Raw genomic sequence first — 18,594 nt, forward strand, 5'->3', positions numbered from 1 at the left:
CAGGAAGGGGGAACAAGATGGCAGCAGAGGATGCCATTCCAAAAGCCAGCTCATGCTAAAGGGCAATTAGTAATCTAAACAAAGCTGTCTAACACACCTGTTTGGTGTACCCAGGAAACCAGAAGTGTCCTGCAACATCTTTGGAAGAATGGAAGGAGGAGACTGCCCATGTACAGTGAAGATTTGTGAATAGAGCACTCCATGCTGTGGAAGAAAGCACCCATCCTCCACTGGCCTCCCACAAGCCACCACAGGAGTTATTCCCTAGCTGGAATTTGAAGCTCCATTTCTCCAAAACAGGGAAGAGATGGTTGGGCACCAACTTGAGCTACTAATTAGTAAGTCTGAACAATATAATCCAAATAACAGAGTTTAAACCTGTCCATGTCAATGAGACTGGTGGCTACATTTTAACTCTGCCCCCAGCATGAGGGGATGCAGGGTTGATTAAATATCATAGAGATGGTAGGGATTGGCTTCTTTCCACCTGGATCTGATTGCAGCCCCACCTTCAGCAGGAAGTTGGGAGGAACCTGCACCAGCCTTTCCAGGTAACTACAGGTGCTTTCAGCCTAGACAGATTGGATAGTCAGGCATCTGGGTCTCCATCCCCACCCCCCAGTAGTATAGGTGAGGAACTGTGTTTCCTTGTCCTCTCTGGGCAGCTGCAGACACTTTTGGCTTGAACAAACTGGTTTTGTTGAGCACCTTCGATTCCATACCCACCCCTCTACCCCTATAAGATAGGAGGGGGCTGGTGCTTCTTTAGCCTCACAGGGCAACTGCTGGTGCTTTTGGCCCACATGAACTTGAACTTTGGGCACCTTTGGCTCCACCCCCATGCCTGATAGGACAAGACATATGTAGTTTCCCCAGCCTTTCTGGGCAACTGCTGGTGCTTTTGTCCCACACAGACTGAATAGTTGGATGCCTGTAGCTCCATCCCCACCTGCAGGCAGAATAAGAGGGAAGCTGTGTTTCCTCAGTCTTTCAGGGCAATGGCAGGCACTTTTGGCCTACAAGAATTGAACTGATGGATGCCTATGGATCCACCACCACCTGCCAGTAGGATAGGAGGTGGGTGTTTCCTCACTCTCTGGGCAACAGCAAGCACTTTTGGACTACACAGACTGAACTGTTGGGAGCCTGTGGCTCCATCCCCACCCCTAAAACATTAGATGGTACAGTACTACCTCAGCAGCTCTGAGCAACTTCAGGTGCATTCATCCCACAAAGATTAGATTGTTGGGTGCTTCAGAGAGTCCATCACCTCCCCTCGCAGTGGAAGAGGGGGACTAGTGTTACATCAATCTACCTGAATAACTGCAGTCATTTTGGAGTCACACAGCATAGACTGATGCCCACACCTGCAGCTCCATCCCTGCCTCAGGCAGGCAAGTAAGGGGTGTGAAGCATCACTCTCTATGGCCAACTACAGACATTCCTGGCCTGTACAACTTGGATTATTGCATGCAGCTGCAGTTCTGTCCCTACCCCTAGCAGAGGAGAAAGTTGTGGGAATTTTCATCAGTATCTGGGGAAATGGCAGGCACTTTTGACCTATAAGGATTCAACTAATGGATGCCTGTGGATCCACTACCACCTCCCAATAGAATAGGAGGGAGTTGGTGTTTCCTCAGCCTCTCGAGGCAACAGCAGGTATGTTTTGCCTACAGGGATTGAAGTGTTAACTGCCTGTGGTTTGATCTCCATCCTCTAAAGGGCAGAAAGGACAGTACTCCCCAAGCCTTTATGGTCAATTGCAGGTGCATTCAGTCCACATGGATCAGATTATTACTCACTTTTGGGGGACCATCCCTGGCAGGGGAGGAGGAGGGATAGAACTACATCAGTCTCCTTAGGCAACTGGGGTCATTTTGGACCCATACATCATGGATTTTGCCCACCACTGCAGTTCCATCACCCACCCAGGCAGGTGAGGAAGGGGTATGAAGCTGCATCGATCTCTCCATGCAAATACAGATAGTGTGACCTGCATGGCTTGGATTACTACACAAGACTGGAGCTCCATCCCTACCCCAGGTAAGAAAAGGTGGGAGAAGCTTCATTGGTACCTGGAAAAACAGCCTCTGCAGCTTACATTGCAACTATATTCTTGGCTCTTACTACAGAACCAGCAAGGGAGAAAGGGCAAGAAATCCCCAAAGTAAAGAGAGAAACTTCCCCTAGAATAAATACATCTGGTTAGCCAGATGCCAAGACACCAACAAAAAATTACAATCCATACCAAGAAATAGGAAGATACGGCCCAGTAAAAAGAACAAGATAAATCTACAGATGGCATAAAGGAGTTGAGAAAACTAAACAAATGTATTAATAAATTCAATGAGATAATTAAAGAGATTAAGGTTATTTTAAGAAAAAATTGGATGAGCACAAAGAATTTGAAGAATATTTAGAAAAATAGCAGATCTTATGGGAATGAAAGGCACAATAAATGAAATTAAAAATACACTAGAAGCATGTAACAGCAGATTTGTGGAGGCAGAAGAAAGGATCACTGAACTTGGAGACATGGACTCTGAAAGTAAACATACAACAGAACAGATGAAGAAAAGAATGGAAAATATTGAACAGGGCTCAGGGAACTGAAAGATGGCAAGAGACATGTGAACATATCTGTCATAGGTGTCTCAGAAGAAGACAAGAAGGGAATGGGGCAAAAGGAATATTTGAAGAAATAACAGCAGAAAACTTCCCAAACTTATTGAAAGACAGATATCTGTGTCCAAGAAGGGTAACATACTTCCATCCGAATAAATATGAATAGATCAATTCTGAGACACATACTAATTAGAATGTCAAATATCAAAGACAGAGAATTCTGAGAGGAGAAAGAGAAAAGTGACACATAACATACAAGGGATACCCAATAAGATTAGGTACCATTTCTCATCAGAAATCATGGATGCAAGAAGGCCATAGTATGATATATTTAAGATACTGCAAGGGAAAACCTGCCAGCCAAGAATCTTATATTCAGCAAGATTGTTTTTCAAAAATGAGGGCTAGTTTAGTATATTCATAGATAAATAGAAACAGAGAGCTTGTGACCAAGAGCCTGTCTTTGTTGGAAATACAAAAAGGGAATGCTATGGCCTGAAAAGAAAAGACAGGAAAGAGAGGCTTCAAAGAGAGTCTAGAAATGAAGATTATATCAGTAAAAGTAGCTAAAGTCTCAAAAGAGTGATAAAAATAAAATGTGAAAAATAAAACCAAGGGTCAAAAGAAGTAAATAAGAACTGCCTTAACAATAATAACTTTGAATGTTAATGGATTAAACTCCCAATCAAAAGACATGGACTGGCAGAATGGATAAGAAAATATAAGCCATCTATATGCTGTCTGCAAGTGACTCACCTTAGACCCAAGGGCACCAAAAGATCGAAAGTGAAAGACTGGAAAAAGATATTCCATGTATGCAGTAATAAGCAAACAAAAAAGCTGGAGTAGCTACACTTAGTTTGGAAGAAATTGACTTTCAAAGCAAAAATGTTTAGAGACAAGGAAGGACATTATGTATTAATAAAAGGGGTAATCCCCAGGAAGAAATAACAATCATAAATGTATATGCACTTAACCACGATGCCCCAAATTACATGAAGCAAACATGGGTAAAACTGAAGGGAGAAATAGATAAAACTACAATAATATTTGGAGACTTCAATACACTACTCTCAGCATTGGAATGAACATCTGGAAAGATGATCAATAAAGAGACAGAGAGTTTGAATAATATAATAAATGAACAAAACCTAATAGATACATACAGAGCATTACACCTCAAAACAGCAGTATTTGCGTTCTTCTCAAGTGTTCATGGTTTTTTCTCCAACATAGATCATATGTTGGATCACAAAGCTGATCTCAATAAATTCAACAAGATCAAAATTATACAAAGCACTTTCTTTGATCATAAAAAGAAAAAGTTGGAAATAAAAGTGAGGTGGAAAAGGGGAAAATTCACAAATATTTGTAGATTAAACAACACACTCAAATAATCAATGGGCTAAGGAAGAGTGAAATCAATAAATATCTTGGATGAATGAAAACAAGAACAGAATATATCAGAACCTATGGGATGCAGTGAAGGTGGTGCTGAGAGGGAAATTTATAGCCCTCAGTGCTTACATTAAAAAAGAAAAAAAAAGATAAAATCAATGACCTAACTATACAGCTAGAGGAACTAGAAAAAGAACAGCAAACTATTCCCAAAGCAAGGAGAAGGAATGAAATAATAAAGATCAGAGCAGAAATAAATGAAATTGAGAACAAAAAAAATTAGAGTTAACAAAACCAAAAGTTAATTCTTCAAGAAGATTAAAAAAATTGTCAAACCCTAAGACTGACAAAGGAAAAAAAAAGAGAGAGAAAATGCAAATAAATAGAATAAAAAACAAAAATAGGGACATCATTACTGACCCCACAGATATAAAAGAGAAGATTATGAACAACTGTATGCCAACAAACTAGACAACATAGACAAAATGTAAAAATTTGAACAATATGAACAACCTACACTGACCCTCGAAGAAATAGAAGACCTCAACAAACAAGTAAAGAAATTGAAAATCATCAAACAAGTCCCCAAAATGGAACCCCCAAGACCAGATGATTTCAGGTGTGAAATCAAAGGAGATTTCATACTAATGTTATTCAAGCTCTTCCAAAAAATTGAATGAGGAGGAATGTTACCAAACTCATTCTATGAAGCCAATATTATCCTAATATCAGAGGCAGATAAAGATATTATGAAAAAAGAAAATTACAGACCCATTTCTCTAGTTAATATGGATGCAAAAATCCTCAACAAAATACTGGCTAATCCAATTCAACAATGCATTAAAAGAATTATTCATCATGATCAAGGGGGTTTTATACCAGGCATGCAAAGGTGGTTCAACATGAGAAAATCAAGCAGCATAATACACATTAATAAATCAAAGAAGAAAAAATCACATACTCCTATCAATTGATGCAGGAAAGGGATTTGACAAAATACAGCATCATTTCTTGATAAAAATACTACAAAAGACAGGAACTGAAGGAAAGTTCCTCAACATGATAAAACCCATATATGAAAAACCTACAGCTAAAATTGTACTCAATGGCAAAAAAACTGAAAGCTTTCCCATTGAGATCAGGAGCAAGATAAGGATGCCCACTGTTGTTCAATATAGTGTTAGAGGTTCTAGCAAGAGCAATTAGGTAAGAAAATATAAATAAAAGGCATCGAAATTGGACAGCAAGAAGTAAAACTTTCACCATTTGCCAATGATATGTATACCTAGAAAGTTCAAAAAAATCTACAACAAAGCTGCTAGAGCTAATAAACAATTTCAGCAGGTTCAGGATACAAGATCAATATGCCAAAATCAGTTATGTTTCTATACACTAGTAATGCACAATCTGAAGAGGAAGTCAGGAAAAAAATTCCATTTAGAATAATGACAAACTAATCATATATTTAGGAATAAACTGAGTGAAGGATGCAATGCAAATGCATTCAGAAAACTACAATGCATTGCTAACAGAAATATAAAAGACCTGTATAATTGGAAGAAAGTTCCACACTCACGTATTGGAGGACTAAATATCATTAAGATGTCAATTCTACCCAAACTCATATACAGATTCAATAGAATTGTGATAAAATTTCCACCAGCATTTTTTAAACAAATGGAAAATATGGATAACTGGAACTTCTTCAAACTTAACATTTGTTATTCAAAGGACTTCATCAAGAAGGTGAAAACGCAGCCCATGTAATGGGAGAAAATATTAGGAAACCACTTGTATTAGTCAGCCAAAAGGGTCCTGATGCAAAATATGAGAAATTGGTTGGTTTTTATAAAGGGTATTAATTTGGGATAGGAGCTTGCAGATACTAGGCCTTAAAGCATAAGTTACTTCCCCCACCAAAGTCTATTTTCATGTGTTGGAGCAAGACGTCTGCCAATGTCTGCGAGGGTTCAGGCTTCCTGGGTTCCTCTCTTCCCAAGGTTTTGCTTCTCTCCGGGTTCAGGGTTCCTGTTTTCCCAGGGCTTGCTTCTTCCTGGGCTCAGGATTCCTCTCTTCCTGGGACTTGCTTCTCTTTCCTTTGTGAGCTTACTTTCCAGGGCTCCAACATCAAAAAGTCTCAATTCTGTCCTTTGTCATACATTTTATATGCTCTCATGATGTGGTCCAATTAAAGCCCCAATCATAACTTAATCACACCCAGTACAGACCAGATTACAAATATAATCCAATATCTATTTTTTGAATTCATAACCATACCAAACTGCTACAGCACGTATCTGATAAAACTTTGATTTCCATTCTATATAAAGATATTGTACAACTCAACAATAAATGAGTAAGCAATCCAGTTTAAAGAAATGGACAAAAGACTTATATAGAAATTTCTCCAAAGAACATGAAAAAATGGTCCACCTCGCTTGCTGTTAAGGAAATGCAAATCAAAATGACATTGATTCACACCACACAGAATGGTCACTATTACAAAAACAGAGAGGATGTGGAGAAATAGGAACATTCCTTCACTGTTGGTGAGACTGTAAGATGGTGCAGCTGCTGTAGAAGACAGGTTGGCAGTTCCTCAGAAAGCCAAATATAGAACTTCCTTATGATCCAGCAATTCCTCTATGAGGAATATATCCATCAGAACTGAAAACTGTGATATGAACAGATATTTGCACACTGATGTTCATAGCAGCATTTTTCACAATTGCCAAAAGATGGAAACAATCCAAGTGTCCATCAACCAATGAATGGATAAACAAAATGTTGTATATACATATGATGGAATACTACACTGAAGTAAGAAGAAATGAAATTGGAACACATATGATAACATGGGTGAATCTTGGAGATATTAATCTAAGTGAAATAAGCCTCACTAATATGAACTAATACAAAGAATAAACACATGGAGTTAAAAACTAGAGTATAGGTTATTAGGAGATAAGAGAACAACTGTGAAGGAATACTGATGCTTTAGCATGTACCTTTAGAAGGTTTTAATTAACTTGGCTATAAAAGTGTGGACATGAATAGAATTGACAGTAACACATTATAGTGAGTAGCAGCTGGTTTACAAATGGGACTGTGGTTGAAAAGGGTAGTCTAGGAATGTAAATGTCAATTGAGAGAAATCTAGAGAATAATCGTTGGACTGAATAACACAGTGAACCCAGTGGTGGATGAGAATTGTGGCTAATAGTATAAATGCAAGAATGTCCTTCTGTAAACCAGAACAAATAGATGTACGTTACTATTGCAGAGTGGAGAAGCATGGGAAAAATACAACTAATGTAACCTATGGACTATAGTTAACAGCAATGCTGTAATATGCTTGCATTAATGTCAAAGTTGAACTGTTTAATAATAGTAGCAGTTTGATATGGTTTATGAATTCCAAAAATAGATTTTGAATTATGTTTGTAAACTGGTCTGTAACTGGATGTGACTGAATTATGATTAGTGTTCTGATTGGAACAAGATAAAATTACATGGCAGAGCAGAGGAGTTGTTGGAGTTTTGATGCTGGGATTTTTAGCTGTAGCCTGGGAAGTGAACACACAGGAGAAGAACAAAGAGGAATAGAGATGGCACCTTAGACATGGCAGAGGCCCCAGAGAGAGAGACTGAGCTATTCACCTGATAGTCTTCAGCTGCGCTTGTGGAGAGGGCACAGCAGGCTGTGCCAGGAGAGAAACAGAGCCTCAGAAAGAGAGGATCCCAAGAAGGCTGAACTCTTGACAGACATCGGCAGTCATCTCGCCCCAACATGGCAATAGACTTTGGTGAGGGAAGTAAATTGGGCTTTATGACCTGTAACTATAAGCTTCTACCCCAAATAAATACCCTTTATAAAAGCTAACAGATTTCTGGTATTTTGCATTAGCACTCCCTTTGCTGACTAATACAGGGGGTATGGAAAAAATATGCCAAATGTATGCTACGGATCATAGTTAGTGGTAATGGTCTGATGATATTATCTTATAATCTGTAACAAATATTCTGCAATGGCATGTATGTTGGTGAAGGGATGTTGTGTGGGAGTTCTACAAATGTACAGGATTGTTTTGTGGGTTCACAAATTCTGTAATAAAAGTATATTTTTTAAAAACAAAAAAAAAGTAAATGTTACCTGTAGCAGTTTGATATTACTGATGAATTCCAAAAAGAAATAATGGATTATGTTTGTAAACCGATCTTTTCCTCTGGTCATATTAGATTATATTGGATTCATTTGTTTACTTGATTAAGTAATTATGTAAACCCCTTGTGTCAGTGGGGTGCTGAAGGGTGGGGACTCACAGATAAAAGGCATGGCAAAGGACAGAGTTAAGGGTTTTTGATGTTGGAGTTTTGATGTTGGAATTTGATGGTGAAGCCTTAAGCTGGAGCCCCAGGAAGTAAAGCTCACAGAGGAAAGAGAAGCAAGACCCAGGAAGGGAGGAACCCAGGAAGCCTGAACCCTCACAGACATCAGCAGCCACCTTGCTCCAGCATGTGAAAAATAAAGTTTGGTGAGGGAAGTAACTTATGGTTTATGGCCTTGTATATATGGGGTAGGCTCCTACACCAAATAAATGCCCTTTATAAAAACCAACCAATTTCTGGTATTTTGCATCAACACTCCTTTGGCTGACTAATACAGAATTTGGTACTGGGAGTGGTTCTTGAGGAACAGAGTCTTAAACATGGGGTATCTGAGGTGGTTCTGCGAGTTTTGCAAGTGGTTCTTTACTTTAATTGGACTCAAGGGTATTGATGACTCCTTTTTCAATAACGTAGAGGCTGCTAACAGGCCATGGTGTGAGTTGGCAATCAAGATATGCAAAATATCATCACTGGATTCCCTTACTTCCTTGCTTATAAGAAGCAAGGATCTGGGTGACAGTTTTCAACACCTTAACAGAGCTTTGTTGAGTTGAACAGTATAATGATGTTGCCTGGCTCATCCTAGATGCTCTGGATACTGGTACAAAAGAAAGAGATGTTAAAGGCTCCAAATTTGAAACTTAAATGCCACATGAATGATGGGAAAATTTCTATGTGTGCTCTGAAGAAGATCTTGTTTCCTGTAGCCATAGGCTTGAAATTCTCATTGTGTCCTCATTGTATGAGTAACAGAGTTACTTGGATTCTCATTGTATGAGTAACGGAGTTACAAAGAAAACTAAAATCTCAACCCAGCAGGATTTCTGCAGTTGAAGTGAAGGTACTGATTGGAAAAGAGTGGAATCCAGAGAATTGGGATGAAGGCATATGGGATGATGATAATATTGGTGGAGATGTTGGAACCCTGAATTCTGCTGAGACTTTACCAGACAAGCCTGCTGTGCCTGCCCTGTCCAGACCACACCTTATCAACCTTGTATCATCCAGCTTCCAGCCTGCCCCAGGAAATCTGAGCAACTTCCAGCCCTGAGATGGGTACCAGCCAAACTGAAGTCTGCTCTGCCCAGCCTCCAGCCTGCCCCTGAGAGTCTGGACTTCCTCCCAGCCCTGAGTCACATATCAGCCAAACACCACCATGCACTGCCAAGCCTCCAGTCTGCCCTGAGGTAACTGCCTCCCAACCCCTGGCCTGAAGAAATTAATCCTGTCTCACCAGAAGAAAATGAGAGGGAATGCCCTGAGGTCAGTAGCTTATCTTTCTCCTTACCCAATGCCACCACCTCTCTTGTCTTCTTCGAGACCTATTACTAGACTAAAATCACAACAAGCCCCCAAAGGTAAAATACAAAGTATGGCCCATGAGGAAGTAAGTATACTCAGAAAGAACTGCATGAGTTTTCTAATTTATATAGATAGAAATCAGGGAAATATATGTGGGAATGGATACTAAGGGCATTGGATTAAGGTGGAAGGAATATAAAGTTGGATAAGGCTGAATTTATTGATATGGGCCCACTAAGTAGAAATTCTGAATTCAACTCTGTAGCTCAAGGGGTTAAGAAAGGACTCTAACAGTTTGTTTGGATGGCTGACTGAAACATGGACCAAAAGATGGCCTAGCATATCTGAGGTTGAGATGCCTGGTTTGCCCTGGTATACAGTAGAAGAGGGAAGTCAAAGGCTTAGGAAGATTGGAATGCTAGAATGGATTTACCCTTTGAGAGCTGCCCACCCACCCCAGGAATGTCCAGAGGACACACCTTTAACCAGGACTGTGAGGAATAAATTTGTAAGGCTAACTCCATCTTCCCTGAAGAGCTCTGTGTTTGCTCTTCTCTGTAGTCTAGATATTTCTGTAGGGAGGGCTGTGATGGAATTAGAATCCTTAAACATTATGGGAATGATCAGATGTCAGTCTGGTAAAAGTCAAGTATTGGCAGTTAATCGCCAGAATAAGTTGGGTGTGGCTACCATAATGAAAGCGATCAAAGTATTCTGAGTCATGTAGAGTTATGGCATTGGCTAATACATCATGGGGTACCTAGCAGTGAAATAGATGGGCAATCTACTAAATTTCTTCTGGATCTGTATAAACAGAACAGTTCTAGGTAGAGTGAACAAAACCCTAACTCAAATTAAACACAGAATCACAACCCCTTAATCAATTCCCAGACTTGAGACAATTTACAGACCCAGAGCCCCTTGAATGAGAAGGCCGAGTTTCCTTGGGAAAGGATCCTATTAAACTGCCCAAAATTTATACTGTTAATCTTCATCCCACTTTTCCTCAAGGAGATCTACAGTCTTTTACCAGAGTAAATGTGCACTGGGGAAATGGAAATGATCAGACATTTCGAGGATTATCAGACACTGGCTCAGAAGTAACATTAATTCCAGGAGACCCAAAATGTCACTGTGGTCCATCAATCAGAGAAGGAGCTTATGGAGGTCAAGTGATTAATGGGGTTTTAGCTCAGGTCTATCTCACGGTTGGTCCAGTGGGTCCCTGGACCCATTCTGTGGTTATTTCCCCAGTTCCAGAATGCATAATTGGAATAGACATACTCAGCAACTGGTAGAATCCCCACATTGGATCCCTGACTTGTGGAGTGAGGGCTAGTATGTTGGAAAGGCCAAGTGAAACGCACTAGAACTGCCCCTGCCTAGCAAAGTAGTAAACCAAAAGTGGTACTGGATTCCTGGAGGGATTGCAGGAATTAGTGCCACCATCAAGGATTTGAAGGATGCAGGGGTGGTGATTCCCACCACCTCCCCATTCAGTTCTCTTATTATGCTTGTACAGAAAACAGATGGATTTTGGAGGATGACAGTAGATTATCATAAACTTAACCAGGTGGTGACTCCAATTGCAGCTGCTATCCCAGATGTGGTATCATTGCTTGAGCAAATCAACATGTCCCCTGGTACCTGGTATGCAGCTGTTGGTTTGGTGAATGCTTTTTTCTCATTTGCTATTAGTAAGGACCACCAGAAACAGTTTGCTTTCAGCTGGCAAGGCCAGCAGTATACCTTCACCGTCCTGCCTCAGGGGTATATCAACTTTCCAGCCCTATGTCATAATATTGTCTGCAGGGATTTTGATCATCTCTCCCTCTCACAAGTCATCACACTGGTCCATTATATTGATGATATTATGTTGATATTATGTTGAGCAAGAAGTAGCAAAGACTCTAGACTTATTAGTAAGGCTTTTGTGTGAGAGAGGATGGGAGATAAATCCAACTAAAACCCAAGGTCCTTCCACCTCAGTGAAATTTCTAGGTGTCCACTGGTGTGGGGCATGTCAAGATATCCCTTCTAAAGTGAAGGATAAGCTGTTGCATCTGGCCCATCTATGAGCAAAAGAGAGGCACAATGCTTGGTTGGCCTCTTTGGATTTTGAAGACAACACATTGCTCATTTGGGTGTGCTACTCCAGCCCATTTACCAGGTGACCAGAAAAGCTGCTGGTTTTGATTGGGGACCAGAACAAGAAGAGGCTCTGTGTCAGGTCCAGGTGGCTGTGCAAGCTGCACTACCACTTGGGCTATATGATCCAGCAGATCCAATGGTGCTGGAAGTTTCAATGGCAAATAGAGATGCTGTCTGGAGCCTTTGGCAGACTCCTATGGGAGAATCACAATGCAGACCCTTAGATTTTGGAGCAAAGCCCTGCCATCCTCTGAAGATAACTAATCCCCTTTTCAGAAACAGCTTTTGGCCTGCTACTGGGCCTTAGTGGAGACTGAATGCTTAACCATGGGCCATCAAGTTACCATGATACCTTAGTTGCCTATCATAAGCTGGGTATTGTCTGACCCACTAAACCATAAAGTTGGGTGTGTGCAGCAGCACTCCATAATAAAGTGGAAGTGGTATGTACGAGATAGGGCTCGAGTGGGTCCTGAGGCACAAGTAAGTTACATGAGGAAGTATCCCGAATTCCCATGGTCACTACCCCTGCCGTGTTAACTTTTCTTTCCCAGCCCACAGCTTTGGCCTCTTGGGGAGTCCCTTACAATTAGTTAACTGAGGAAGGGAAAACTCTGGCCTGATTTACAGATGGTTCTGCATGATATGCAGGTACCACCCACAAGTGAACTGCTGCAGTACTGCAGCCCCTTTCTGGGATATCCCTGAAGGATAGTGGTGAGGGTAAATCCTCCCAGTGGGCAGAACTTCTAGCAGTATACTTGGTTGTTCATTTTGCTTGGAAGAAGAAATGGCCAGAGGTGCTTTTGTACACTGATTCATGGGCTTTTGCCAATGATTTGGCTGGATGGTCAGGGAATTGGAAGGAACATAATTGGAAAATTGGTGACAAAGAAGTCTGAGGAAGAGGTATGTGGATAGACATTTTTGAGTGGGCAAAAGACATGAAAATATTTGTGCCCCACATGAATGCTCACCAGAGAGTGACTCCAGTAGAGGAAGATTTTAATAATCAAGCGGATAGGATGACCTGCTCTGTTAATGCTCAATCTCTTTCCCCAGCCACTCCTGTCACTGCCCAATGGGCTCATAAGCAAAGTGGCCATGGGGGTAGGGATGGAGGTTACGCATGGACTCAGCAACATGAACTTCCTCTTACCAAGGCTGATTTGGCTACAGCCACTTCTGAGTGCTCAATCTGCCAGCAGCAGAGACCCACACTCAGTCCCAATATGGCACCATTTCTTGAGGTGGCCAACCTGCTACCTGGTGGCAGGTTGACTACATTGCACCACTTCCACCATGGAAGGGGCAGCGATTTGTTTGAATGGGAATAGGCACATACCTGCATATGGGTTTGCATTTCTTGCATGCATTGCTTCTTCCAAAACTACCATCCATGGACTTACCGAATGTTTTATCTTCTGCCATGGCATTCCACCCAGCATTGCTTCTGAACCAGGCCCATTACACAGCAACAGATGTGCGGGAATGGGCACATGCCCATGGAAATCACTGGGCTTAATCATGTTACCCATCATCTTGAAGCAGCTTGATTGATTGAACAGTGGAATGACCTTTTGAATACTTAAGTAGGGCTCCAACTAGGTGGCAGTACATTGCAGGGCTGGAGCAATATTCTCCAGGAGGCTGTGTATGCTCTAAATTGGCGTCGACTCTATGGTGCTGTTTCTCCCATAACCAGGATCCATGGGCCCAGGAATCAAGGGGTGGAAATGGGAGTGGCACCACTCACTATTACCCCTATTGACCCACTAGGAAAATTTTTGCTTCCTGTTCCTACAACCCTCAAACTCTTCTGGTCTACAGGTTTTAGTCCCAAAAGGAGGAGTGCTGTCACCAGGAAACACAACAATGATTCCATTAAACTGGAAGTTAAAACTGCCAACTGGCCACTTTGGGCTCCTCTTACCTCTGAACCAACAGTCAAAGAAGGGAATTACTGTACTGTCTAGGGTGATTGATCCTGATTATCAAGGGGAAATAGGACTGCATCTACATAATGGAGGTAAAGAAGAGTTTGCCTGGAATACAGGAGATCCTTTAGGGCATCTCCTAGTACTGCCATGTCCTATGATTAAAATCAATGGAAAATTGCAACAAACCAATTCAGTCAGGACTAATAATGGCCCAGAATCTTCAGGAATGAAAGTTTGGGTCACCCCATCAGGCAAAGAACCATGGCTAGCTGAAGTGCTTGTTGAGGGTAATGAAAACATGGAATGGGTAGTGGAAGAAGGTAGTGATAAATATGAATTTAGAACATGTGACCAGTTACAGAAACAAGGACTGTAATGGTCAAGAATCTTTCTTCCTTGTTTCATTATGATGATGATAGACATGTACACAAAAAAAATTTCTTTGCATTCTTTCCCAAACTTTTCCCTTATCATATAACAAGTTGTATCAGTTTCATGTAATAATATTTGAGGATCTCAAGTTTGAGAGTGAATATTTCCCAAGAACTTACACCCTATTCTGTGTGGAATTAATGCATTTCTGATTGTATGCAGGACAGTTGAACATTGTTAGGCATAAATATATATATATGCATGTTTGTTATTGTTTTTACTTAGAGACTAAGCATGATTTAAGGTAATTTGTATGGTTGCCAAGTTGACAAGGGGTGGACTGTGATGGTTAGGCTAATGTGTCAACTCAGCCAGGTAATTGTGCCCAGGTGTTTGGTCAAGGAAGCCCTGGGCTAACTGTAACACAAGGACATTTATGGCTTTTAGTCACCATTGACTTTACTGCAGTGGTAAATCATAGATAGCTGATTACAATTACATCAGTCAGGGAGATTGCCATTAACAATGAGTAATGCTTTAGCCAATCAGCTGAATGCCTTAAAAGGGGAAGTGATTCCAGCATTGATTGAGAATTTCCCAGCTCATCTTTGGATAGCCAATGTCTCCCAGAACTCATCAAGAACCTTCACTGGAGTTTCATCAGAGCCCCTGGTTGCAGCCTGCTTGTGGAACCTGACTTGTGCATCCCCACAATCACGTGAGAGACTCTTATGAAATCACATACTATTGACAGATATCTCTTGTTTATTCTGTTTCCATAGAGAACCCTGAGTAATACACCACCCAATATTAGAAATACATAGAGCTTCAGAACTGTGACACTCCTCCAATTTTATTTAACAATACTTGCAGTGTTAAAACAATGCATCTAATCCTAAACTTCTCATTTTAAAAGGGAGAAAGGATCATGGAGATGGTTAAGAAGAGTGACACATAACGATAGTATTCTGTAAAATTAGGCCTATGACACTGATCTAACTTCCCCATCAATCTTCTTTAAGTAGGTCATGGAGGAGAATTTTGATGAATAAGGACATTGAAGAGTCTGATTTATAATATGAACACTGGCAGTTAATGTCAGAATTATTTTATACCAATTTATTAATCTGTAGCCCAGACTGTATAAAAATTCTTTCTGCGTACATGATTATGTGGTTGGGTTCCTAGAGTGATCTCTATTTCTGGAGCATATTTATTTTAGAGTAAACTGGAGTATTTCTAATAACAAGCTCAGCTGTTAATACTAAAATACCCAAAAAGTAGAATTAAATATAAAGGTGTCAGTAACACTGCTCTTCTACTTTCACATCTACTTGCATCCAATTAATAAGAAAACAACTCCAATTGATGGACATGGCTTCAGATTGTGCAATTCATGTTAATAGACTACTATGCTGTTTTGCTTATGCATGCACAGACCTGGTTGTTCCTCTCTTTTGTTCTTTTTCATCTCCACCCTTTTTCTTCTTTGAAGTCATCACCTTCTTAATCAAGAAAAGCAAGAATAGTTATATAAGTAGGACAGTGCAGTCACGATAGCCATTTGCCATTCCTTTGGAGTGCCCTGAATGGCCGAAAGAGCACCTTAAGTCCGAGAGCATCATGCTTTAGGTTCCATCCCTGCTTCCCATGCCCAGACAGGTGAACTTATTTCATGGAAAATCTGCATTTTAAGCTGCCTGTATACTGAGCAGCTTTGCCGCAGGTAAAAACCGGGCAATTCTCCATGCCTCTGATATTCCTTCTTTCCACTCATTTAACTAACTCTTATTACACACGTAATATGTACCAGTCACTGTGCACAGAGCCAGGGATGAAAGGAAAACAAACAAACAAGGCAAATTCCTCTCTTCCAGGAATTCACAGACTGGTCAAGACAAACACATGGACAACCTAATGGTACCACATCTAACTGTGACAGAACTAGGCTTCGGGTGTCAGACAGTCTTAAGTTTAAACCTTGCTTCTACCACTTACATGCTGTGTAACCATGAGGAAGCCATGGAAGTTTCTAGAAAGGTTAATTCTTTCAATTATGAAATAGGGGTGATATCAGCAGCTATCTTGTATGTTAGTTGTGAGAATTGGATGTGCTTACACAATTGGCACAGCCCATGGCCCATAATTAACACTCCAAGTTCATGTCACATTATGGTGTGACAGGCAGCCTGAGGGGTAAAGTAGAGGTTGCTCCAAGGTCATCAGAAAGGAGAACCCCTCATTTACATCCCATTTAGTGACTACCTATGGTGGTTCCCCCAAGAAAGTCTGGTGTTAGTGATGGCCATGGTATTTTGTGAAGAATAATTAGAACTGTGCAAGAGCATTTTCTTCTTGTTTTGTGGAAAAAGAAACCATTTGCATCTTGAATTAAGTTTATAAAAATAAACTTTTAATTTTGTTTTAAAAAGATGCTTAGATTAAATAAATGTTACATAAAAAATATAGCGGGTAAGCCCCACTCCCTACCCCACCCACATTTTCCCACATTAACAGCATCCTTCATTAGTGTGGTCCATTTGTTACAACTGATGAACACATTTTGGAGCTCTCTTTTAATTGATGAAGCCAGCATCCAGGATTACTCAAAGTGCAGTATTATTGGTATCCCCAAAGCTCCAGAGGACATGCATGATGCTAATATGTCTTTGGTCATTTGTTTCTATTTGCAGGTGCCCTCTCTACCATTCAATCATATGTGATAGTTGAGAAGATAAATGAACTCAGGAAAAGCAGAGAACAATACTGCAGTTTTTTAATCTGTCACTGCCCTTCCCCCCCACTTCAAAGTTGACTTGACAACTGCATTTATTTCTCATTGCAATTGCTACAGGTTAATAATATTGTTTTATCAGGAAACATTTATCTTGAGGAAGAAAGTTATCCTAATATAACAGATAACTTATCCAAGGACAAATAGAAAAGGGACTGTGTCTAAAGGGTAATGTTAATGTTGGGTATGCTATAAAAATAAATGAAATCTGATTAACACTATTGAGGAGAAGAATAAGTCATAGTTTCTATGAAATATTATATTCCTGATTGGAACCATTTTCATTTTTTGTCAGCTCAAAACATTGTATTAAAGATGAGATGACTTTAAAATTGTGGCAGATATTGCCAAGCCCTGTGATTATAAATGGTGCTATAAGCTTGTAATCCTGAGGTTTTAGTCTAAAGTATTTTCTCCATAAATTGAAAGAGAAACACACTAAGAATTCAGAAGATTTTAATTAAAGAAAAAAAAAAACGTAATGGGAATTTTAAAGGCTGGTTCACTAAGTGTTTTTGATAATGAATTCAATTTATAAAATAAATTTCCTAAAATATTTAGAAGTGCCCAAAAATCTACATGTGCATAATATGTTTTTATGGAAGCATTAGTAATTACCCTTCTTTTATTAATTCACAAAGGTTAGACCATTTTCAGCTCCGTTCAAATATATATTATTAAACCCATCACATACAAAATGGCAACTAATGCTTCATAAAGGAGGAAAAAAGGTCAGAAAGGGTAGGGCAGTATTTTTTCTCCTTTTTATTTCAGGAACATATATATATAACACAAAATGTCCCATTTTAACCACTTTCAAGTGTACAATGCACTGGTATCAATTACATTCAAAATAGTGTTTTACCATCACCAGCACCCATCACCTCAACTTTTTCAGCCCCATAAACAGAAACCCTGGGCAGTGTTGTTCACACCATGAAGGTAATTCTTTTCTGAAGTGGTTTATTAGTATACTGAGTGGAAGTGGTTTGGATCACAAGTGAAGAAAGTGTGTAACAAGGGCACGGTTTATTTTGAATTGGTCAACTGAAAAGCACCCAGGATAAAATCACTCACTCTTGTTTTGCTGTGAGGTTGGCTGCAGCACCCTGCTGCATGCCTCCGAGTGTATTACACAACTCTGCACAGCAAGTGCTCAGCCGTGCAAGCTGGGGTTGCGCAAAATCAGCAGGTGGACTGCTTAGAGTGATGCAGGTGTGGCTTCAGTAACGAGCCAACCCATTAAGAATAACAGCTGACATGCAGGCAGGTTCTTTTTTATGAAGCCCAGTGTGTTTTAAAAATATGACTCTATAGAAGTGCAATGGACACAACCAATCCAAGGTCCACAGAGAAAATGTGGCATTGGTGTGGGAAAAGTGGCCATGGTGGCTGCTGGGTGCGGGGAATGGGAGGAAGAGATGAGATGTGGAGGCATTTTCGGGACTTGGAGTTGTCCTGGGTGGTGCTTCACGGACAATTACGGGACATTGTATGTCCTCCCATGGCCCACTGGATGGAACGTGGGAGAGTATGGGCTATGATGTGGACCGTTGACCATGAGGTGCAGTGATGCCTAGAGATGTACTTACCAAATGCAATGGATATGTCATGATGGGAGAG

Source organism: Dasypus novemcinctus, chromosome 20 (genome assembly GCF_030445035.2).
Source record: "Dasypus novemcinctus isolate mDasNov1 chromosome 20, mDasNov1.1.hap2, whole genome shotgun sequence".
In the NCBI taxonomy this organism is placed as follows: domain Eukaryota; kingdom Metazoa; phylum Chordata; class Mammalia; order Cingulata; family Dasypodidae; genus Dasypus; species Dasypus novemcinctus.